Below are 24,860 nucleotides of genomic sequence, written 5' to 3' on the forward strand. Positions count from 1 at the left end.
TATGTCTTCCAACATATTTTACATCAGCAAACCTGGCCAAAGAATATGTGTCTACACCCGGGGATGGCCTCTTTTCTTGATGGGTTTTCGTGACTAGGTTTGTCATGAGAATACACGGTTATTAAGCAGGACATGGCAGCTACTGTCACTTTGCTAACCTCTTCCCAGGCTGGCTCAGATAATGGCCCACTTCTGAGGACAGTGTCTGACCTCAAGAACCAGGCCAACTGGACCCTTGTTCCCATTCAAAGGAGGTCTGAGTGAAATGCACAGTGGTGGTGCTCCCAGAGCAGCGGCCTCTGCAGAGCGGGGGCTCCCTCAGCTTCCTTCCAGTTCAGGTCCTCATTGTCCTTCGTGTGCTTCTCTCCAATCTGCCTCAGGAGAAACACTTCCTTTTCTTTTTTTAGTTATGCCTCCTGAGCTCTGGTCCTGCCTTCTGAGGACCACATAATGTGAGTTTCAAGCTGTCTGTAGAGCTAGGCTTCCCGGCCAGCTCAGGATGTTTGGCAGGGTGAGCTTCTGAGGTCCTGGGGAGAAGCACTCACCAGGTGGTTGTAAGTGACAAGGAGAACAATCCATTTGAGGACTGCCAGTGCTGCCTAAAACACATGGCATGTCACACTGAAAATGACATGTGACTATCGCTGACGTGGAGGTGAGCATTGAGCTTCCTCAGAGAGAAAAGAGGTGCCAGCCACATAGGAGGCATGATCCCAACCACTGGGATCTTCAGGAATGTATGTGTAACTCCTTGTTCAAAACCATTTGGATAAAATAAAATATACCCATTTTTTTTTTTTTGTAGGGAACTGAACCGATTTTTTTAAGGGATCATCAAAAGTAGGAGGATAGAATGATAGGAAGGATTTTTCAAGGATTGGAGAATAACTTAAGCTTGAGTTATGCTTTTCCAACTATGTGTTCGAATCCTGCCTTTGTTACCAGTTTTTCCCCAGGAGGACAAACAGGTACAGATGGGGGATGTAAGGCTATCAGGCTAAGAGGAGGTCTTCCTTCTGGGGCCCCAAGTAGAAGAACAGTTTTGTGACATCCCCACCCCCTGGAGGTCTCAGATTTCCCATAGGTCATTTATTTGCTCTTGGGTGACTTAATTTCCTTGTAGACCAGGAAGTTAAATGTTGATTGAGAACTGGACTCTCTAATCTCTCTGGAGGATAGGGACTCTTAACACCAAGTTGGGTTCTCCAAGCATTTATAATGCTGTGCCACCTAGTAAATCTTTGCAACTCATCAGGCCCATAATACTCTTGCCTGTTCTTATTGCATTCTCTTCTTTGAAAATGAGGGCCATGTCCAATGAACTGGAGAGCTGGGATGAGTCACTCTGAGTGACAGGTACAGTAGTGATACTTTTACCATTTGGATGGATCCTGGCATAAATGACTTAGCTTTTTATAAAGCTAAGAATCACTTACTTTTTTGGAGGGGTTAAATTTGGAATAATATAGGGGTGTACCTAAAAAGATAAATTTCTAAGAATAAGCTTGATAAGATAGGTTGGCTTTGGAGTTGAGTTCTTATCTCTCTTTCCTGATGGAATGCAAGTATGTTTGAGTTATTAACACTGCCCTTTCAAGGTTTTTATGATAGTTAAGTGAAATGAGAATATGAAAACCAGGGTTGACACTTACACAAGCTTGGAATTAAGAGCCTCCTCAAATTTTGCATCCAAGTACCTCTTTTTCTCAGTCCTGTTAAAAATACCCAGAATGAATTGAATTGACTCAGAAGAGCTGATGGCCTATGTTTAAATCAGCTTGCCACTCACTGTGTGACCTTGAACATATTGTTTGACCTTTCTATGTCTTGATTTGCTCATCTGTAAGGGGAGATAATATGGTATCTATTTCATAGAGGAGTGAGGAATATGTATAAAGCACTAGCAAGCACAGCATATCTAGTAAGCTCTCAGTAAATGTTATTCAGTGACATTATTATTATTTCAATGACCACATAGAAGAGAAGGGCCATAACTCAGCCAGAGAAATTATCTTGTATAGCAATCTATTGCTTATGTCCACTCGTTATGGGGAGGGGGATGATTTTGCTTCACCAAAAAAATGCAGCACAGGAGAATTTTAAACAGCATACCCTCCACTATATTTAAAATATGACTCATTTCTCCAACCTAATTTACACCCTTTATTTAGAAATACAACTTTTGTTAGAGCAGCACACACCTGCAAAATATGTATTAACAGCATTCGCTGTAGAAACTCAAGTTAAGAAACAGGAAGAAATTGAAGGAGCTGATATTAATGAAGTACCAACCATAAGCTAGGGGGACATACATTATTTTATTAGTTCTTCTAAAAAGTCATATGAAGAGTCTACTCTTGTGTCCCTTTTATAGATAAAGACATCAAACTAAAAGAAGTAAAATTTTCCAAGGTCAGAAAGCTGGTAGATGGCAGAGCTGTGATTTGAAGCTCTGCTGATGCTCATTTTATTAGACCATGGAACTCTTGACAAGAGCCATCTTTATTCCTTTTCATAGTCTTTTCCTGTGTCCACCTTGTTACCCCCATCCCATTCACCAATCCTGCTGTCCTTGAACTCTCACTCAAGGACCTTATATGCTTCTCAAAGGAGAAAAATGAGCCTTATTGGCTCAGGAACACATTTGTTTGGGGTGTGGGAGAACAGCATGATGGACAATAGGAAGCAGGGATACAATGCTGTAGTGCAACTTAATTAAATTAGCTCAAGATAATGGTATATCCTGAAATGGGAACACATCCATTAATGCTGTTATTATTATCAAGGACACGAATGGCCCATTGAGGATTGATGAGAGAATAAACTGTCCATATGCTGTGAACCATAAGGAAACAATTGATAGGAAAAACCTCAGGGAGCAACTTTGGATGGGACTGATAATGCATCCTCCATGATAAAACACACACACACACACACACACACACACACACACACACACATCGTAAAAGGGATGTATGCTTGGCATCTGGTTAATCAATGAACTGTGAAGGGACTGAGACAATAAAGTGAGCAGGTTCCACATTAATATTATAATATGATATGTTTATAGGATGGGAACACTCAAAAGTGATTCCAGCAGCAATGTATAGGAACTATTTTAATTGAGTTCGTGTTCTGCAACAGAAGCACAGACTTCATCCATCACTCGAAGAAGGGGGTCATAGGAAGGGAAGATTTTGGCCTTGTCTGCCCCTATAAGTGGCCTTTGGTTTTTATTAGGTGTAACCTGTACATTGCATTATTTTAGCCATTGACTATTTAGTCAGGGGGGTTGTTTAGGAAGACACAGCTTTGGCTGCCCTCTACCCAAAGAATGTTAAAATAAAATATGCATATGTTAATGCCTTCCTGAAGCCATAAGCCTGTTCTGGTTCACTGGGGATCCATCTCTGCCTGTATGATCTATGGTGTTATGGACAGAGGGGGCTAGATGCAGCCAGTTATATCCATGGAGCAAATCCGGAGAAGAAGAGATGTATTACAGGTACAAGGAATGATTTGCTGCTGAAAAGGGCTCCCTTAGCCCAGGAAAGAGGTTAGGGGGAAAAGGTTCATAGCATAAGGATGCAGATAGGTGCCAGGGAATGTCATGAAGGGCTGCCAAGGGTGAAACAAAGGGGAACTCCTCACCTGGAACATGTTCCTCTTGATAGCAATCTTTTCCAAGTGAAATCAAATGGTTTGCAAAAATATGCTGGAAATCACAAACGTTTTGTGGGTTTGGGATGTGAGATCACTCAATGATCAGGTCTTATGCATATAGCCTGTGAATGGCTTATGAATATTGATCTTGACTCTTGATAGGGCCCACTGGCTTTGCTCTCAGGCCCACAGATTCAAAATGGAGACATTCTCTTCAGCCTGTTCAAGTGAATGGAGCAGGTTTCGCCTTCTGATAACCAGCAGCTTCTGCTGTCAAGTTCTGACAGGTCTCTGAAAGTGACCCGGCACCAGCCTTCTCTGTTAGTCTACTCCAGTGGCCTGAACTAGGCTGAAGGATGGGGAGGTCTACCACCAGTTGAGTTGTGTATTTATGTGGAAGAGTTCTGGGGCACCTATTCTGTGCCAGGCTCCATGCTGAATTCTGGGAATCGAGTGATGGCCTAGACGGGCCCCATCTTCTGCTCACAGAGCTTATTTGTGGCTGGGGGTGGACTGAGTTGGATCCGCAATTATAGTGAAGTGTGATCAGTTCTAAGGTAGAAGTACAAGTTACCATGGGAGCAAACAGCAGAGACTCTCCATCTAGACTACAAGAGTGAGAAAGGCTTCCCAGGGCAACACTGTTGAAGCTGGAAAATTAGAAAAAAGGAACTATTTCACAAAATTGCTCCTCATCCTTTGAAAGGACAATGCCAGCTCTTCTGTAGCAGACCACACCCCCACCTCTTCCCCTTGCCTCCTGAGCAAATCCTTAGAGGTTCCTGAAAGGGCCGTGCTCTCTCCTATCTTGTGGCCTTTTTATTCTGGTGTGTCCTTCTCACAGGTCAGTTCCTATCCATCCTTTAAAACTCTTTTCATTAGGTAGTTTACAAGGGTCAATGTGCATAGTGGTTATTGCTGCCACCTAGCCGACCAGGATTCAGTCTGATTCTGCCCCTGAGTTGGGAATCTTTGGGCCCAGTTATTTCACTTTGCTGAGCCTCATTTTTTCATTTGCAAAGTGAGGATAGATCAAAGTTCTTACTATTGGGATTTGGAGGGACCAATCGATGGTGGCCCTCCTTCCCACCCAAGTTTCAAATAAATTGGAATACATGACAAATAATAAAGCAGTTGAGAAACTGGACGTCCCTTTCTTTAGTGATTAAGCTTGTACTAAAGAAAATGGTTGTTACTCTATTTTATTGATTCTAAGATGTACTTTCTGTTTACATTTAACATCATGTAACCGAAGGGCATTTCACAGTCAATGGCATCTTACAATTGCCACCGGCCAGGTGGTGGTCATGACAGAGTTGTTACTGCCTACACACGCATGAACTTGGGTTATTCTGGGTGGCAAGACCAGGCCACTGAGCCTCCTGATGGTTCTGTCAATAAACTATTAAAGACCATTTAAGGAAGGACTATAAGTCCTGGTTGTTGTCTAAAAACCTTCCACTGACACTTTCTAAAAGGTAAAATGCCAGCATTAAAGTCTGTAGAACGGATGTCTGGAGCTTGGAAGAAAATCCCAGAGTAAGATAATCCCATGCTCTACCTTGCTGGCAAAGAGGAAAATGTTATATTGTAAATTAAAAATGTTGGTAACTCTGAGTCAAAATGTGATTCCAAACAGTTTGACCCTGAATGTAAATTGTTTTTAGAAAAATGATAGCCAACTTCTTTTCCTTTTTATGTATACAAAAGAGTGATATGTCATAAATACTAAAATATGTCTAATGAAAGAGTCTTATTCAATAGTATTAAAAAAATTCAAAGTGAGAGAAAGGATTGCATTGCTTAATTGTTCTTGTTTTACTTATTTGTGGTACATAAAATAATGGGATGGCCTTCCAGTTGATGGTGTCTTCCATGAGATGAAATACAATGTATCTGCAAGCAAGTAGGCTTCCAGATGCTTCCAAAAGTTGAACCATAGAGCTAAGCCAATTTATCTATGAGGACAACAGCCAGGTGCTTTATACTCTGTGGAGCCAGAGCAGAAATATGCTTCCTGTGGGAAGCTTGTTCTCCAGAAAAGGGAAACAGAAGGAGCTAGCTTACACATCTAATTCCTTCTTCTAAACTCGCAAATGAGATTAAGTCGCTCTGTCTCTGTGAGGGGCTGGGGAGAGTTCAGGAGTATTATATACATGGAATTGCCTCCACATGGAAGGAAAGATCAGAAGTGGGAAGAAGTGTCTCATAAGTAAAGTAAAGTAAAGTAAAATAAAATGGGTAATTTAAATATTACTCGGTTGTCTTCCAGCATTCAGTGTTGTTGATGAGAAGTTTGATGTCAGTCTAATTCTTGTTGTTTTATCATTTTCCTATTTTATTTTGCCCCTCCATCCTTTTGGGAAGATTTTATTTTCTCTTTAGCTTTGATATTCTGAGATTTCAAAAAGTTCTGTGTAGGTGTGGGTCTTTATTTTTCACTTATTAGGATTTTGTTCCCACTTAAATTTTGAAATGAATGTGTCTGTTCATTTCTGGGAAATTGACTGTTACTTATTTGACAATTTTCTTTGTTTTTCAGATTTAAATTTCTGGAACTCCTCTTAGACAATGCTGGATCTCCTGGATTGAATGTCCATGTCTCTTATCTTTTCCATTTTTTTTCCATTTTTCCATTTTTTGAGACTGTCCCAACTTCCAATTTCCAATAGTTTTCTTTCCTTTTCCTTCCTTCCTTCCTTCCTTCCTTCCTTCCTTCCTTCCTTCCTTCCTTCCTTCCTTCCTTCTTTTTTGTAGGCTCCATGCCCAGTGTGGGGCTTGAACTCACAACCCTAAGATTAACAGTTGAATACTTTACTGACTGAGCCAGTTAGGCACTCCCTCCAATAGTTTTGTTATTGTTTCTTTTTTTCATAGTGTCTTACCCTTGTTTTATAGATGTAGTATTTTCCTGACCCTCTCTGGAGACTTTTGGCCAGGCTGGAGATAGTCAGAAATGTAAAGCAAAATGGGTTTGGTGCTGGTATGGTGGACAGTTAATTCTACTGATGTGGTCCTCAGTACTTCCTTGGTAGTGTAATGGTTTCTGATCACTACTTCTTGGGCAACTCATCTCGTGATGGCAACTTGAAAACCTGCTGCCTTCTCTTCCTGGCAATCTTGGTTAGGAAGTCCGATATACCTTCTTGGCAGCTGGGCTTTCCAGGATCAGAGCCTATATTTACTGAGTAGCTAGATTCTCTCCTTTCTCTCCTGCTTTGATCCGGTATCTGGATCATGCTGTGCCTTCAATATTTGCTTGGAGAATGAATGGCTTCATTTAAATGAGTTTCAGTAATTGCTTAATATATATTTCTTATTTATGTGCCTAGGAGAATACGGAGTGTTGTGTGTTGTGAAACACGAAAACATTAACAACAAAAAGTCACATCTAATGTCATTGTGGAACTTACAGTTTAGTGGAGGAATTAAGCCAGTACAAGGAACAAAATTCAAGAATGATACAAAACAGTATTCAGATACAAAACAGTATTCAGACATGCCAGAATGCAGACTTCAGATGAAGTGCTCAGAAGGGAGATGTTGTTGGATATAAGTGTGGGGGCAGGCTTCAGGAAGGATGCGACCTTTGAAGGGGCCATTCCCATTAGGGGGCCACCAGTGGTAAAGCTTCAAAGTCAGTAGCTTGGTGGACCTGTCACTTCCTTGTCATTATCCTTCATGCAGTGCTATTTACATCACCCATCTTCCTTCCAGCCTGTAGAGAAGAAGAGGCAAGTCTCAGGGCACTAAGTATGCTTTGCCACTTCCTGCTTGAATCCAGTACCAAGATGAATGGTTATCATCTGCCCAGCAGTCTTCTGAGCTGGGGCCGCAGAAGCTTTGTGGGAATATGGTCATCCTTTCCCCCTCCTGCTCTCTGTTCATTTCTCAGGCTACAGACAAGCCCATCTATTGTCATCTCTTTGATTTGCATTCTGTATTCCTATGATGCCTTGTCGTTTTCTCATCCTTGTTTTCCTTTTCTGCCTAATGGCAGGTGGCAGTCGCTTGGACAGGACTCAAACTACAGCTATTTCTCCTTCTACATAGATTTCTCATATTATTTCGACCAAAAGCTATTAAATGTTGCTGTTGACATTTTCTTGTTGGCCACATGACAATAACAACATTCAGATCTCTCGCCAAACACCTGCTCAGGAAATATGTTGCTGAGAAACTTGAAGCCTTTCTTCTCTCTGTCATTCTTATCCCACACCCCTTGGCGAAGTTGACTCCAGAGCGTGGCTCTAAAGTTCACACTTTTGAGCCCGGTATTCACATCGTTCAAAGCCAGATCCATGTCTACTTTGTCAAGGTCCTTCTTCCTTAGGTACTTTCTCACATTTGACAAGAATGCCCAAGTCACAGGGCTAGGTAAGGGGCTGGGTCAGGACCAGAACCCATCTCAGATTTTTAGTTCCATGTGAGTTTCTTTTCACTATCCAGTCTTCCTGCAGTCTTCCTCTGCAGCCACTGGGGACGTCTCTTCCTGATGACATCCTATAGCATGCTTTGCCTACGCCTCTCAAGTGACTTTCTTTTGGGGGTAGGGGGTCCTGGGGAGAAGCACTCACCAGGTGGTTGTAAGTGACAAGGAGAACAATCCTCATAAGGACTGCCAGTCCTGCCTAAAACACATGGCGTGTCACACTGAAAACAGGGTGGTAATTTTATCTTATTTTTCAGTGGTCATACAGGAAAATTGAACTTTTTTCTTTTAGTGTACAGTTCCAAGAATTTTAACATATGTATAGATTTGTGTAACTATCACCATACACAGGATACAAAAGAGTTCTAGTACCCCCCTAAAAAAAAAATCCTTTGTTAGCCCTGTCTTTCTTTTTTTTTTAATGATTTTATTTATTTATTTGACAGAGACAGACATAGCGAGAGCAGGAACACAAGCAGGGGGAGTGGGAGAGGGAGAAGCAGGCTCCCTGCTGAGCAGAGAGCCTGATGCGGGGCTCGATCCCAGGACCCTGGGATCATGACCTGAGTCGAAGGCAGTTGCTTAACGACTGAGCCACCCAGGCGCCCCTGTTAGCCCTTTCTTATTGAGATATAATTGACATATAGCATTGTATACGTGTAAGGCATACAGCATGTTGGTTTGATACCCTTATATATTGCCATATGATTACTCCCCCAGAATTAGCTAGCACCTCTACCACATCACATAATTATCATTTTTTTTTTGTGGTGAAAACATTTGAGGTCTAGTCTCCTAACAGCTTTCAAGGATATAATGCAGCGTCGTTAACTATAATCACAATGCTGTGCGTTAGATCCCCAGAACTTACTCATCTTCTCCCTGCCAGTGTACCCTTTGACCAACATTTCCGCAATTCCCCCACCCCCAGCCCCCGGTAACCACGACTCTACTCTGTTTCTATGCATTCAGTTCTTCTAGATTCTCAAGCGACATTTAATCAAACAGTGCTCTGTATTCTTGGTTAACTTTGTCCAGAGTTGATATTTAGCTGGCATGTTCCAGCGTGGTCATACAGGTTGTTAAAATATCAAAAGACTCTTATGGTGGTGTGTAAATAACGGTGACTCCGAATCCCTAAGTAAACTGCTCCCACAGTCATCCTGGCTGTACTGGCCCCCACTCTGGGACCTTCCCGGAAACTCCTTGTGATCTTCCTATCAGGCTTACACCTGGCCCAGTAAGAGGCTTCCTAGCCCTGCTCCAGTCCTATAGCTGGTGTTTGTTTTTACTGGTCGATGCCCCCAGCATTGGGGTTGTTAGAGATTTTGAACACCAGTCAGGATGTGGTGTGCTTGTCCTATAAATAGCTGCGGGGCCCGTCAGCCTCTATGGCCAGGGAAATGGTGCCCTCACTCTCCTCTTAGTCACAGCTTCACGAGCAGATGCCTTGTTACTACCGCTGGTGCCTTCCCCGGTTCCCACCCTCCTCCCTTCACCAGTCAGGAGCCGTGGTAACTGTTTCTGCTACTGCTATCCCGTACCTCCAGCCACCATCTTGTCATCCTCCTTGGGATGCTGCCCACGAAGCTAATGTGTCCCATTCCTCCACCTCTGCGGTTCCTCCTGTGGCGGCACACGGTTCTTCCACCTGGGCTGGCGGCGCTCGCTCTCGCAGCAGTTCTACCCACTGTTGCTCCCCCGTGAGCTGCTGACTGGCAATCCCTCCTGTTCCAGATCCTCAGTCGTCACCTCTCAGTTCCTGCAAGCTTTCAGAGGTTACCCACAGCAGTGTTACCTGGACCCCCTAGGATTCAAGATTTGTTCATGTTCATGCACCAGCTTTTGTTTTCTTGGAAGATAACTGCACATCCAGGATGCTAAGTGCTCTTCTCTAGCCCTCGCACCATGTTGCTAGATCCGCCTCATCATGCCAGGCAGCTTTTTTTCTCTCCTCAGAGTAGATTGCGTTCCAGGGGTGGATCCCACAGTCCTCCCCTGTGGTTGGGCCCTCATCAGATTCTTCTTCAAACCCATCCCAAAATTTCAGAAAAGTCTATTTCTCTCTGAATTCCCAACACGGAGAATTGAGGGTGTTGTTCTTCTGGAGAAGGTCCCCATTCTCACATAAATCACCCTGGGAAAATGAACACTGGGGAAGGAAAGGCATCAGCCTCCCGTTGGAAATTTGTCTGGATTCAGCCAAGATCTCCTCTTGGCACTCTCATACTTGTCACTTTATTGGGGACAGAGAAGATGCTCCCCCACCCCCTTTATATTCTCTCATATCATCTAACACAGGGCGAGGCACCTCATAGGCATTGTATATAAGTTCATGGAGTGAATGCATGCATGGATTCACTTCTCTGATGGGCATCACCACTGCAGTTTATCACACTAGGGGCTTCCCATTCTGCTGTGTGTTGTGAGGCTTCAGAGATCTCCTGAGCCTCTTAATTTTATAAGCAAAGATTCTGTATATGTGAGGTTTTTTGAGAGCAAAGCCTATAGCTTTTTTTCCCTGCGGATTTTCAAACAAATTTATGCCTTTTACTTTTAAGATAGATCTTAGGAATCTTCAAGGGGGTTATCTTACTCAGATGAGAATTCATGATTCTCAAAGTCTGACTGAGTCTGGAAGTATGTGGAAGTGGGTCCCCAGGTAGGAATAGACAGCTCTCCAGATTATTCTATCTTACAAGAAAGGACTTAATGCTTTGCTTACTTACTGGTCAGATCTGGCACTCTCTCAGCCCTGGCTTTACTGATGTAGAATCTTCTTTGTGGCTGCCATCCCTTGTCAGCTTGGCAGTCGACCAAGTCATGCTCATTTCCTGCTCTGCGACCCCATTATCAGTGTCACCATGCATTTTTCAAATAGGCTGTCTGTGCTTGCTGTTTAGATCATCTATTTTGGGGAATCTATAGAAGGCTCCCCAAACACATGCCTGAGTCCTTTTCTTCAGAATTATACTCTGAGGGGGCCCTGAACCAAAAAAAAAAAAAAAAAAAAAAAGATGAGTCATGTTAATGACATCTTGGGTTGAAAACATACTTGCGATTATCCTTTTGATGTCTTAGAAGCCTAAAATCAGGCCACCCTGAGTCCGTGATGCTTTTCTTAGACTAGGATATTGTAGAAGTAAACGATCCAAAGTGGGAATGGGGATGGGGTCTTCAATTATTAAGCATTTCATCAAACTGATGTAATTAGAGCACTTTTTACAGGGGAGCTAGCTTCTCCAGTATATGAAGTATCATGAACTGGCATTACCCCACCCTTTCGAAGCAGCCTGCAACAGTTTACGTTTAGAGCAACAAAAAACAGTATAAGCACCCCAAGCATTTCAGGAGCTAAAATAATCACAACTCCCTTCCTATAATAATACCTACAACCGGGGCTAGACATTCACAAGACTTTTCACCATCTTTGTATTCACTGTTTGCGGGAGGGATAGATGGGCAGAAAAGAAGAAAAGAGAGAGGTAGGAATTGCAGTTAAAGCTCTCAGCAGGAGGCAGGCCTTAGATGGAGCCTCCCTCCTTTTCTTCCAAGAGGTTGCTGTTGGGATTATAAATTAACAACCCCAGGGAATCAGTTTGTCCCTTTAAGGCTATTAAAGGGACCAAGATGAGCCGGATTCCCAAATGAGCTTAGAGGATTACTAGACCAGGTGGAAGGTGGCTGCCCAAGGGGGGAAGAGAAATTGGCTTCTAGTATATCATTTTGGAGTTGTCCAACGTTAATCCCCAGACTGATTTAAGCAGGAGGAATTTGAGATAGTAATGGCCAATTGGCTATTGCTTCTTCCTGATAACAGCTGGTGCTCTCACAACAGACGCTTAACCCAGGTGTGGGGAATGTGAAAGGTGGGAGCCCTAGATGTGGGCAAGATGATACAGGAGTGAAGTGGGTGGGCGCCGGGTGGTGGGCAGAGGGGAGGTGGGTGGGCCAGGTTTGGGGAATGCAAGTATCATCTGCTTCTCTGTGACTGATTTCTAGGAAGAAAGAGCAGGCCTGCTCTTGTTCCACAGAGGGACTATAGCTTCAGGGCAGACGACAGTCTTCAAAGGCAGGAGCTAATTTTCTCCCTGGATTAAGGAGAAGATTCATGAGGTCAATGGCATGGGCTGTGTAGCCCACTCAGAGGCTGTCCTGGAAGCATCCATCAAGCCGGAGACCAGCCGTCCAGTCTTGACCATTGGCAAATATCTATTTTAGGTTGACCCCATCCTCACTTGCTGGAGGCAGGAGATGTTATTCAGTATGTCAGGGAACTTATTAAACTACTACATGGTAATTTTTCTAAGCTAACTTTTTTTTTTTTTAAACCCATCCTTGGCATGTGAGCTCTGAGAGGATCTTAGGATGGCTGGCCTTTGGCTGGCTGGCTGGCTTAGAGGCTTCGCTGGCTCTCCCCTGGACAATCACAGCACGATCTCACCCAGCTGGGCTCGTCCTCTGAGGTCCCCCCCGCATCCCACATCAGTGCCCCTTCCACACAGCCCCCAGGCTGTACTTTCTCAAACAGCATAGTAATGAAAGGCTTTTGCTTAAAAACCACCAGACTCTCAATGTCTGTCCTTGATAGAGTCCTCATTCCTTAGCGTGTCTATTCGCTTACTAATAATCCAATTCCCACTTTTTTCTCTTTTTTTTTTTTTTAAAGATTTTATTTATTTGACAGAGAGAGACAGCGAGAGAGGGAACACAAGCAGGGGGAGTGGGAGAGGGAGAAGCAGGCTTCCCAAGGAGCAGGGAGCCTGATGCGGAGCTTGATCCCAGGACCCTGGGATCATGACCCGAACCGAAGGCAGTTGCTTAACGACTGAGCCACCCAGGCGCCCCAGTTCCCACTTTCTTGTCCAGCCTATCTCCTATCACGTTTTGCCCTGCAGGTTCTCCAAGAAACCACCTGTTTTTCTGTGCGTGGGCGCCTCTCTTTCAAACACTTGCTTGCACTGCTATAATCGGAGTCCCATCTCCTCTGCTTTTGCTCAGCCACCGGTTCCTCAGTGACCTCATTTGAAAAATCTCCTCTTTCCCCCCACCCTGCTTGTCTCTCTGCCCTGCCCCATTCAGGCAGACGTCATTGTGTCCTCTGCTATTCTCCCAAAACATCTTTTTTTTTTTAATTTTATTATGTTATGTTAGTCACCATACAATACATCATTCGTTTTTGATGTGGAGATCCATGATCCACTGTTTTCGTATAACACCCAGTGCTCCATGCAGTACGTGCCCTCCTTAATACCCATCACCGGGCTAACCCATCCCCCTTCCCCCCTCCCCTCTAAAACCCTGTTTGTTTCTCAGGTCCATAGTCTCTCATGGTTCATCTCTCCCTCCAATTCCCGCCCCCCCATTTTTCCCTTCCTTCTCCTAATGTCCTCCATGTTATTCCTTATGTTCCACAAATAAGTGAAACCATATGATAATTGATTTTCTCTGCTTGACTTATTTCACTTAGCATAATCTCCTCCAGTCCCATCCATGTTGATGTAAAAGTTGGGTATTCATCTTTTCTGATGGCTGAGTAATATTCCATTGTATATATGGACCACATCTTCTTTATCCATTCATCTGTTGAAGGGCATCTCGGCTCTTTCCACACTTTGGCTATTGCGGACATTGCTTCTATGAACGTTGGGGTGCATATGGCCCTTCTTTTCACTACATCTGTGTCTTTGGGGTAAATACCCAGTAGTACAATTGCTGGGTCATAGGGTAGCTCTATTTTTAAATTTTTGAGGAACCTCCACACTGTTTTCCAAAGTGGCTGTACCAACTTGCATTCCCACCAACAGTGTAAGAGGGTTCCCCTTTCTCCACAACCTCTCCAACATTTGTTGTTTCTTTCCCTGTCCATTTTTGCCATTCTAACTGGTGTAAGGTGGTATCTCAATGTGGTTTTGATTTGGATTTCCCTGATGGCTAATGATGATGAACATTTCTTCATGTGTCTGTTAGCCATTTGTATGTCTTCTTCAGAGAAGTGTCTTTTCATCTCTTCTGCCCAGTTTTTGACTTGATTATTTGTTTTTTGGGTGTTGAGTTTGAGAAGTTCTTTATAGATCTTGGATACCAGCCCTTTATCTGTAGTGTCATGTGCAAATATCTTCTCCCATTCTGTGGGCTGCCTCTTTGTTTTGTTGACTGTTTCCTTTGCTGTGCAGAAGCTTTTTATCTTGATGAAGTCCCAAAAGTTCACTTTTGCTTTTGTTTCACTAGCTTTTGGAGATGTATCTTGAAAGAAGTTGCTGTGGCCGATGTCAAAGAGGTTACTGCCTATGTTCTCCTCTAGGATTTTGATGGATTCCTGTCTCACATTGAGGTCTTTCATCCACTTTGAGTTTATCTTTGTGAATGGTGTTAGAGAATGGTCGAGTTTCATTCTTCTGCATGTGGCTGTCCAATTTTCCCAGCACCATTTATTGAAGAGACTGTCTTTTTTCCATTGCATGTTTTTTCCTGCTTTGTCAAAGATTATTTGACCATAGAGTTGAGGGTCCATATCTGGGTTCTCTATTCTGTTCCATTGGTCTATATGTCTGTTTTTGTGCCAGTACCATGCTGTCTTGGTGATCACTGCTTTGTAATATAGCTTGAAATCGGGCAACGTGATGCCCCCAGCTTTGTTTTTCTTTTTCAACATCTCCTTGGTGATTCGGGGTCTTTTCTGATTCCATACAAATTTTAGGATTGTTTGTTCCAGCACTTTGAAAAATGTCATTGGAATTTTGATTGGGATGGCATTGAAGGTATAGATTGCTCTGGGTAGCATAGACATTTTAACAATGTTTATTCTTCCGATCAATGAGCATGGGATCTTTTTCCATCTTTTTGTGTCTTCTTCAATTTCTTTCATGAGTGTTTTGTAGTTCCTAGAGTATAGATCCTTTACCTCTTTGGTTAGGTTTATTCCGAGGTATCTTATGGTTTTCGGTGCTATTGTAAATCGAATCGTTTCTTTAATTTCTCTTTCTACAGTTGCGTTGTTAGTGTATAAGAAAGCAACTGATTTCTGTGCATTGATTTTGTATCCTGCCACATTACTGAATTGCTGGATGAGTTCTAGTAATTTGGGGGTGGAGTCTTTTGGGTTTTCCACATAAAGTATCATGTCGTCTGTGAAAAGAGAGAGTTTGACTTCTTCTTTGCCAATTTGAATGCCTTTTATTTCTTTTTGTTGTCTGATTGCTGTTGCTAGGACTTCTAGTACTATGTTGAACAACAGTGGTGAGAGTGGGCACCCTTGACGTGTTCCTGATCTTAAGGGAAAGGCTCTCAGCTTTTCCCCATTGAGGATGATATTCGCTGTGGGTTTTTCATAGATGGATTTTATGAGCTTGAGGAATGTTCCCTCTATCCCTATACTCTGGAGAGTTTTAATCAGGAAAGGATGTTGTATTTTGACAAATGCTTTTTCTGCATCAATTGAGAGGACCATATGGTTCTTCTCCCTCCTCTTATTAATGTGTTCTATCACATTGATTGATTTGCGAATGTTGAACCACCCTTGCATCCCGGGGATAAATCCCACTTGGTCGTGGTGGATGATCCTTTTAATGTATTGTTGGATCCTATTAGCTAGGATTTTGTTGAGGATTTTGGAATCCATATTCATCAGGGATATCGGTCTGAAATTCTCCTTTTTGATGGGGTCTTTGCCTGGTTTGGGGATTAAGGTAATGCTGGCCTCATAGAATGAGTTTGGAAGTTTTCCTTCTGTTTCTATTTTTTGAAACAGCTTCAGTAGAATAGGTATTATTTCTTCTTTGAATGTTTGGTAGAATTCCCCAGGGAATCCATCAGGCCCTGGACTCTTGTTTTTTGGGAGGTTTTTGATCACTGCTTCAATCTCGTTACTGGTTATTGGCCTATTCAGGTTGTCAATTTCTTCCTGTTTCAGTCTTGGCGGCTTATAGGTTTCCAGGAAGGCCTCCATTTCATCCAGATTGCTCAGTTTATTGGCATATAGTTGTTGATAATAATTTCTAATAATTGTTTCTATTTCTTTGGTGTCAGTTGTGATCTCTCTGCTTTCATTCATAATTTGGGTCCTTTCTCTCTTCTTTTGGATAAGCCTGGCCAGTGGTTTATCAATCTTATTAATTCTTTCAAAGAACCAACTTCTAGTTTCATTGATCTGATCTACTGCGTTTCTGGTTTCTAATTCATTGATTTCTGCTCTAATTTTAATTATTTCTCTTTTAATGCGTGGCTTATGCGTCGTTTGTTGCTTTTTCTCTAGTTCTTTAAGGTGCAGAGTTAGTTGGTGAATTCGGGATTTTTCTATTTTTTTGAGTGAGGCTTGGATGGCTATGTATTTCCCCCTTAGGACCGCCATTGCAGTATCCCATAGGTTTTGGACCGATGTGTTTTCATTCTCATTGATTTCCATGAATTGTTTAAGTTCTTCTTTGATTTCTTGGTTGACCCAAACATTCTTGAGCAGAGTGGTCTTTAGCTTCCAAGTGTTTGAATTTCTGCCAAATTTTTTCTTGTGATTGAGTTCCAGTTTTAGAGCATTGTGGTCTGAGAATATGCAGGGAATAATCTCAATCTTTTGGTATCGGTTGAGACCTGATTTGTGACCCAGTATGTGGTCTATTCTGGAGAAAGTTCCATGTGTGCTCGAGAAGAATGAGTATTCTGTTGTTTTAGGGTGGAATGTTCTGTAAATATCTATGAGGTCCATCTGGTCCAATGTATCATTCAAAGCTCTTGTTTCCTTGTTGATTTTCTGCTTAGATGATCTGTCCATTGCTGAGAGTGGAGTATTGAGGTCTCCTACAATTAACATATTGTTATCAATATGACTCTTTATTTTGGTTAACAGTTGGCTTATGTAGATGGCTGCTCCCATGTTGGGGGCATAGATATTTACAATTGTTAGATCTTCTTGTTGGATAGACCCTTTAAGAATGATATAGTGTCCTTCTGTGTCTCTAATTACAGACTTTAGTTTAAAATCTAATTTGTCTGATATAAGAATTGCTACCCCAGCTTTCTTTTGAGGTCCGCTGGCATGGAAGATAGATCTCCATCCCTTCACTTTCAGTCTGGATGTATCTTTAGGTTCAAGATGAGTCTCTTGTAGACAGCATATGGATGGGTCCTGTCTTTTTATCCAATCTGCAACCCTGTGCCGTTTTATGGGAGCGTTTAGGCCATTCACGTTGAGAGTGATTATTGAAAGATATGAATTAATTGTCATCATGTTGCCTGTGAAGACGTTGTTTTTATAGATTGTCCCTGTAAATTTCTGTTATAGATCACTCTTGGGGTCTTTCTCCTTTTATAGAACCCCCCTTAATATTTCTTGCAGGGCTGGCTTAGTGGTCACATATTCTTTCAGTTTCTGCCGGTCGTGGAAGCTCTGCATCTCTCCATCCATTCTAAATGAAAGCCTTGCTGGATAAAGTATTCTTGGCTGCATGTTCTTCTCATTTAGTACCCTGAATATGTCTTGCCAGGCCTTTCTGGCTTGCCAGGTCTCTGTGGATAGGTCTGACGTTATTCTGATGTGCCTCCCTCTGTACGTAAGGAATCTCTTCCCCCTAACTGCCCTTAAGATGGTTTCCTTGGTTCTAAGATTTGCAAGTTTTGCTATTACATGCCGGGGTGTTGGCCTGTTTTCCTTGATCTTAGGAGGGGTCCTCTCTGCCTCTAGGATGCGAATGTTTGTTTCACTCCCCAGATTAGGGAAGTTCTCAGCTACGATTTGCTCAAATACATCTTCTAGCCCTCTCTCTCTCTCCGGTCCCTCCGGGATTCCAATTATTCTGACATTGGAACGCCTCATGGTGTCACTTATTTCTCTGATTCTATTTTCATGGATTCTGAGTTGTTTTTCCCTGGCCTCCTCTTTTCCCTTTTTATCTATTATACTGTCTTCCAGATCACTTATTCTCTCTTCTGTCTCAGTTACCCTAGCTGTTAGATTATCTAGATTGGATTGGATCTCATTGATAGCATTTTTAAGTTCTGCCAATTCCCCTTTTATTTCTGCCCTTAGAGACTCTATGTTGCCATTAATTGATTTCTCCATTCTAGCCATTGTCTTCACAATTGCTAGCCTGAATTCCATCTCCGACATCTTGGTTATATCTGCATCCATTTGTAAATCTGCAGCATAAGTCATAATCTCTGAGTCTTTTCTGTTTTGGGGGCTCCTCCTCCTAGTCATTCTGTTGATGGGTGGTTAAGGGAATGTATAGAGTCCAAATTATTGACCAGAACCCAAGCAAGATGCACCTGTTTTCTTGGGACCTTAGGGTTGCTGGCCTCTTGTTTTCCCAGCCTGTCTTCTGCGGGAGGGGCCTGCCGTGCTGTTACTCAGGCAACCCTGTTTGGGCGGAGTTGCCCTGCACCCCTGTGGCGGGGGATGGGCTCAGTGGGAATCAGTCTTTGGGGCTTTTGTTCTCTGGTGCCTTTCCCTGGCAGCTTTCCGCGTCTCTTCCGCGAGTCAGAGCAGAAGAGACCGTTTCCAACCCTCTGCCTCAGAGCAGAGAGACCGCAGTCTGTTCTTCAGTGAGCTCTCCAGGCCACACCGTCTCCGTTTCTGTCCGTGCTGCTATAAACTGCAGCGGCCTGGGTTGTGCGCCCCTCCGCAGCACCCCCAGTCCTGCCTCCAGGTCGGGACACGTCTCTGCCCCTTGTGCTTCTAAAATCGCCAGCCGCTCCCAGTTCGCGTGTGCGGGACTCCGCCGCTCGGGGTTTCCACCCCGGAGGGTGCAGTTCACTGGCGGGACCCCGGGGCACCAGGTTTCCATCTCGGAGGCTGCAGTTCCCGTGCACGCGACCGTCGCTCCAGGTTTCTGTCCGGGCAGCTGTGGTTCGCGTGCGCGCGACCCCGCCGGTCTGGTTTTCCACCCCGGGGCCGCCCTAAAGTCCTTTCCCGACGCTACCGGTCTGCGAGTCTGTGCCTGTCCGCAGCGTGTGAGGCTGTCACTCACCAGCGGTGTAGGATCCCCACGGCCAGGCTCCCTCCCGCCGCCGTTTATCCTCCGATATCTGCCCGCAGGATCATGGCTCTCCGCTTCGTACCTCAAAACCAACCGCCTGCGATATTCTGTTTGTAGAGATCCAGATCTTCTTACATCTCAGGCTGGTTTCGTGGGTGCTCAGAGTGGTCTGGTAGATATCCAGCTCAATTCCGGGGACCAGTCGAAATAGGGTCCCCTACTCCTCCGCCATCTTTCCCCCCTCCCTCCCAAAGCATCTTTAATGGGTTTCTGCTGGAACGTTAACCCAGGCTAGACAAAAGATATTGTAATTTTGCGTTTACATATCTGGCCCCTCCACAGTGGTGTTCTGGGTCGTGGGCAGGGGATGGGGGGAGCATTTTCTAAGACCACCAGCAACCCAGCCTCATCAACATATTTTCTTTTCCCTGCTTCAACACCTAGCACAATATTTGGCAGAAAGATACGCAAGAAATACTGGAAGAGAAAATGAAGGAACGCTTGCGTGAATGTAGAAAGGGGGGCACAGACGCAGAGGTTTAGCAATTTCAGATAGAAAGGACCTCCTGAAGGTCACACCACCCCATGCCCCGCCATGGCCCTCCCCCACCCCTCCCCAGGCAATTTGCACCTAGCCCTTGCCTTTTCTGTTCCATCATGTCTTGTTGCCCTCAATTGCTTTCGTCTGACGTTGACCCTGCATGACAAGCAGATCAACTCCTAATCTGCCAGAGCCCCAGTTTTCCTGGGATGTTTGAAAGCTCCTGACAGAACGGGAGGAGAGGCAAACTGTCAGCTCTCACTTGTCAGCTCTCTGAGCAGCCCATCCAACGCTTAATTCACACCTTGAAATCCCCCGAGGCCATCGGTGCTCTGCTGGTTTAGGCCCCTTCAAGAGTTTCTCTCAGGAGATAAGTAGATTAGAAGAGTGGAGGGTAGGGAAAACTCCCAGTTTCTTCCTGCATCCAGTGATGGTGATGGTGTGATGGGGTAGGGGTGTGGAGCGAGGATCACTGGCGGGCAAATAGAAAGTGAGCAATGAACAGACTGATTTTAAGTTTCACATCAAATTGGAGTACTGATGGGGAAATCAAGTGGGGAAACATTTGAAAAACAGAGAGGAATCAATGTATACAGCACTGTCCAAAGGGCCTCAGAACATCCACACCCGGGGTGGTGGCGAGTGCTAAGCCTGACTCAGTGATAATGAAGGAAGCATCTATAACACAAAAAGATCTCCCCCATCTGCCGGCTTTCTATCGTTTAATCAAAACTGACTCCAACTACTGCAGCTGCAAAAAAATGTTCCCAACCTTCCATTAATTTCCACACAATAACCCTCTAATGTGGGAGCTGTTCAGGGGAGGAGGACAATCAATCTGGCCTAATGACACTCCCGAGACCTGGGGAAAATGCAAACTTGGAGCAATTTCATGGCAGGTGCAACCTTGGAAAGCATTACCATTTTTCTAAGTTAATTTGTTCCCTTGATATGTTTGAAATCCATATTTGTACTTTACAGGTCTAAAATGCAAGATGATTAAAAAATATAACCGGATTTTTGTAAACCTTTCAGCGGCAGCAGGTGATGTATTAGCCGTCTCCATCCTTCCTCTGCCCCGTGAGCAGGGACCACTTTGCCTTCTTTTATCCTTTGCTGTCATCCTAGACACTGTTGAGTCTGTTTGGTTTACTATTTTTAGGTTCCTCCCCAGCTCTGCTGGCTAGAGCCCTGTGGTACCCTGGGCAGAACCAATCCAAGAAATTGCAACCGGGTGGGCTGGCTCTCCATATGGGGTCCCAGACCCCTAAGGAGGAGGAGCATGGAAAGCCCAGCCCCAGATTGGCTGCCGAGAGGCTGTGATGTCTTCTCCCTGTCTCCAGATCATACTCCCAGCCCGACTTTTCCTCCCAGCCAGGTGGGTGAAGAAGTGTCCAAGGAAATGGAATCAAAATTTAGCACTTGACCTCTATTCAGTTTCTCGATTTCTCAGTTTCACTAGGTCTCCCCTGGCCTTGAAGCTGGTCAGGCTTGGCAGCTCGCAACTCCAGAGGCACACCAGTGTCCTTCCTAGATTCACCCGACAGTTCCCTTTCCTCTTAGAACTTGTCCTAGGAAATAAAAAGACAAATACTCTGCTCCACTGAAATGTGCCTTCTCTCCATCTCTCTCCTTTAAATGCCCATTTGGAATAAAATGATGATGTGCACGTGCAGATTTCTGATCCGTAGTCTGTCATCTTGCCAGAAGTCGGAGTAAACGAGCTGGGTTTGTGGAACATGAGGTCACTTCCTTCCCTCCCATCTAACTTTGCGTGGGGAACCCCACTCTGAAAGAACCCTTTCTAGACTCGGAGATTCCTTTTCCGGCTCTTCCAGTTACTTCTCCCAGTCCAAGAGCAGAAGTGTTTCAGAGCCCCAGTGATCTCTCATTGGCAGGGGGATTCAAACAGCTAGAAACTTACAAGTTCACTCAGCCTTTAGAAATAAGGTGACATTTCATTCCTTTTAATGTTAAGGTTTATGGATTAATCTAGAAACTCTGAGAATTTGGAGATATTGTGCCTGGAGATTTAGCTCCGAGGCTCCTGATGGTGATTAGAGTTCAAAGGTTGCATGGTGTTTAACCCTATAGTACCTAGTACTCTGGGATGAGTTGCTTCTGTAAAGAAGCACAAATCTTTGAGAGCCAGAAGCTGGAGATAATTTCTTTGGAACATTCCTTAACTAGCTAACTATAATTTCTTGCTCAGAAAGAGAACGTTAACATTTGTCGTGTGCTTGGGAAATACTGCCTTTACTATTCTGCATCAGTACTATCCCTGTGCCATGAGAATTCTCATGCAGCAACCATGAGAAGGTCCCTTGCAAACCCCCAACTCCAGGGAGTGTAGTTAACCAAGAGTCCCAACTGCTAGACATGAGCTCCTTTGCTGCATTCATGCTGAAGCCATATCTCCCACAGGTGGCTCCCAGCCAGGGACTTCAGATGGCAGGGATGCTAAAGCAGAGTGAGCCCTGGGAGATACTGGACTCTTCTGATTTGGGCTTGGTGACGCCCTGATGATTCTGCTGAACCTTCTAGAGACTGCATGGTGGTCTGGGACACTTCCTTCCTCTCTGCTTCCTTTGGAAGTCTTAGACTTGCTACAGGGTCTGATGGCTCCCTGGGTTCCTTCTTATTTTCTCTCTAACAGAATTCCTTCACCATGTTTAATGTCCCCTTGGTGTCTCTTCCTCACGGGACCTAGACTAACAGACATAGTCACAGACGCCAGGGAACCACATCTCTGGGAGATGAGAATTCAATTGGTTAAATTTCTATTTGCTTCCAAGAGTTCAGATAATATTATTCATTTTGCACGTAAAGGTACAACCTGAAACATAAAACAGGGCCAAAAGAACCCATTGAACTCCTAGATTTTTCCCCGGGTTTTGAAACCTTCTTCTTGTGTGCAGAATTCACTTTATTCCAGAAATGTGTTGCCTTTCAACGCCTCACTGTGTGATCTGTGTACGGCACTCTAGGTAACAGGAGTTGACATTTATTGTTAAACCTGCCTCTTGAATCACTCTGAGGGAGACCGTAAATGTCTCAGATGTGATTCCATATAGAGACTTAAAATGACAATGTTATCTATATGTGCAATTATGATTCTCCTATTCCTTTCAAAAGATTACAGGTGCTGGAAAGAGGCTGTAGTCTCCTTCCTTGGTGAGGCGAGGTGAACAGTAAATTCAGACAAACACCGTAGGGTCATGAAAACATTATCCTGGTCCAGGGTCTGGGACCAAGTTTATTTATCAGGAACACGTCCCTTGATCCAGAGTTGAAATAATCTGGACAGATTCCAGGAATTGGGGTAGATGTTCCATCTGGCACTGTTGGGCATGTACCAGTTTCAGTGCTATTTAACCTTTGCTGACCACATATGACCCAATTTTGGTTCAAATCCCACAGGAGAAGCCAAGGTACTCCTTCTAGCTTCTCTGCGTATCTCTTTTGCTATTCTGCCATTTATTATCACTGCACAAAACACTGGACGTGCAGATAGGGCTGTGGCTCCAATCTCTGTGTTTTTCTCTCCTTCCTTTTCCTGGAAAAAAAAATAAAGTCCGATTTCATTGGGATGGGTAGTATTTTATTCTGTAGCAGGAGCCAATATTTGACCAGAATATTCAATCAGAGAAGTTTTATCTACTCATGACTTCTTCCATTCTTTGGAGAAAATACCTCTGACATAGTTTACATCTTTATAAGATGGAAGAATTTAAAAACAGCTTTCTTATTGTTTTCTCATTATTAAAGAAGTATTGTATGTCTGATTTCTGGGTTCTAAAATATTAGCAGAAAACAACCTTGCAGGTCACTCTGAATGAAAACGTTGCGACTGCTACTCTCTAAAATTATTTATCTTGAGGGCAGGCTTGAGATACCATGCACTCATTTGTTCTTTCTCCCACAAGTATTTCTTTAAATTTGATCTAACAAATGTTTATTGAGCACCTGTCGTATGCTAAGTTCCAGGGATTCTGTAATAAACAAAATGAACAAAATTTCTACCCTCATTGAGCTTATTCCTAAGGGGAGACACAGACAATGAACAAACAAATCTATAATAGGGGAGGACCAACACTGTTTCTGGTGGGTTAGCTGTGGGGATATTAGAAAAAGAAGAGTCAGGGATGGGTGCAGGGGATTTAGCTTAAGAAACTGGGTAAATGTAAAGAAAAGGAGAGTACTGAGGGAGATACAGGTTTGGTGACAGGCTGACTGGGAGTTGGATCAAGAATCCTGTTTCAGGGGACACCTGGGTGGCTCAGTGCGTTAAGCATCTGCCTTTGGCTCAGGTCATGATCCCAAGGTCCTGGAATCATGTCCCGCATCGGGCTCCTTGCTCAGGGGGGAGCCTGCTTCTCCTTTTGCCTGCCACTCCTCCTGCTTGTGCTCTATCTCTCTGACAAATAAATAAGTAAAATCTTAAAAAAAAAAAAAAAAGAATCCTGTTTTGTATATGTGAAGTGGGAGATGCCTATGAGATACTCCGGTAGAGATTTCATGGAGGGAGTTGGATGGTTAAGTCTGGAGTTTGGCATCTGGACTGAGACTGATGATATATATTTAGGATGATACTTAAGGCTTTGGGATTAGATGAGAATCTCAGAAGTGTGTTGATGGAGGCAATAAGCGATCCAAAAACTAATTTGGGGGGCTCTCCAACATTCAGTAATCAGGAGAAACAGATTCATCAGAAGACACACTTACCATGTGCCTGGCACTAAGCTAAGTGGTGGGGTTACAAAGAAGAAAAGATGTTAGCTTTTGGTTCTTTGAGGACAGCAAATGTGTATTGTTTTCTTTGGATGCCCAGAATTGACCACAATAAGCCACATAGGACTTTGCTTAACCAAAAAGATAGAATGGAGGGAGCATGCAGAGTTTAATGATGAACCAAAGATTCTGCTGAATTTAATTCTGTGCATGTGGGATTCTATTTGAAAAAAATAAAATAAAGGTCAGAGTCCGGTGGGGGGATAGGCAAACAGGTAAGGAAATTATTACAGCACCATGTGATTGTTTTTCGAAAGGAATTTGGTACCAAATGTTTTGGGAATGTAAGAAGGGCACGGCTGCTTCTGACCAGGGCTGCCACCAGAAAAGGTGATGCTTCAACGGAAAAGAGGGGAATGCGTGGATTCTCACCAGGCGGCCAAGGCTGAGGAGGGCATTTGTCAAATTATTGAAGTCTAACAATTTTGTTGTACAATTTGGTGTCATTGTTTCCTGGGTGGAG

The sequence above is a fragment of the Halichoerus grypus genome, chromosome 7 (genome assembly GCF_964656455.1).
Source record: "Halichoerus grypus chromosome 7, mHalGry1.hap1.1, whole genome shotgun sequence".
NCBI classification, from domain to species: Eukaryota; Metazoa; Chordata; class Mammalia; order Carnivora; family Phocidae; genus Halichoerus; species Halichoerus grypus.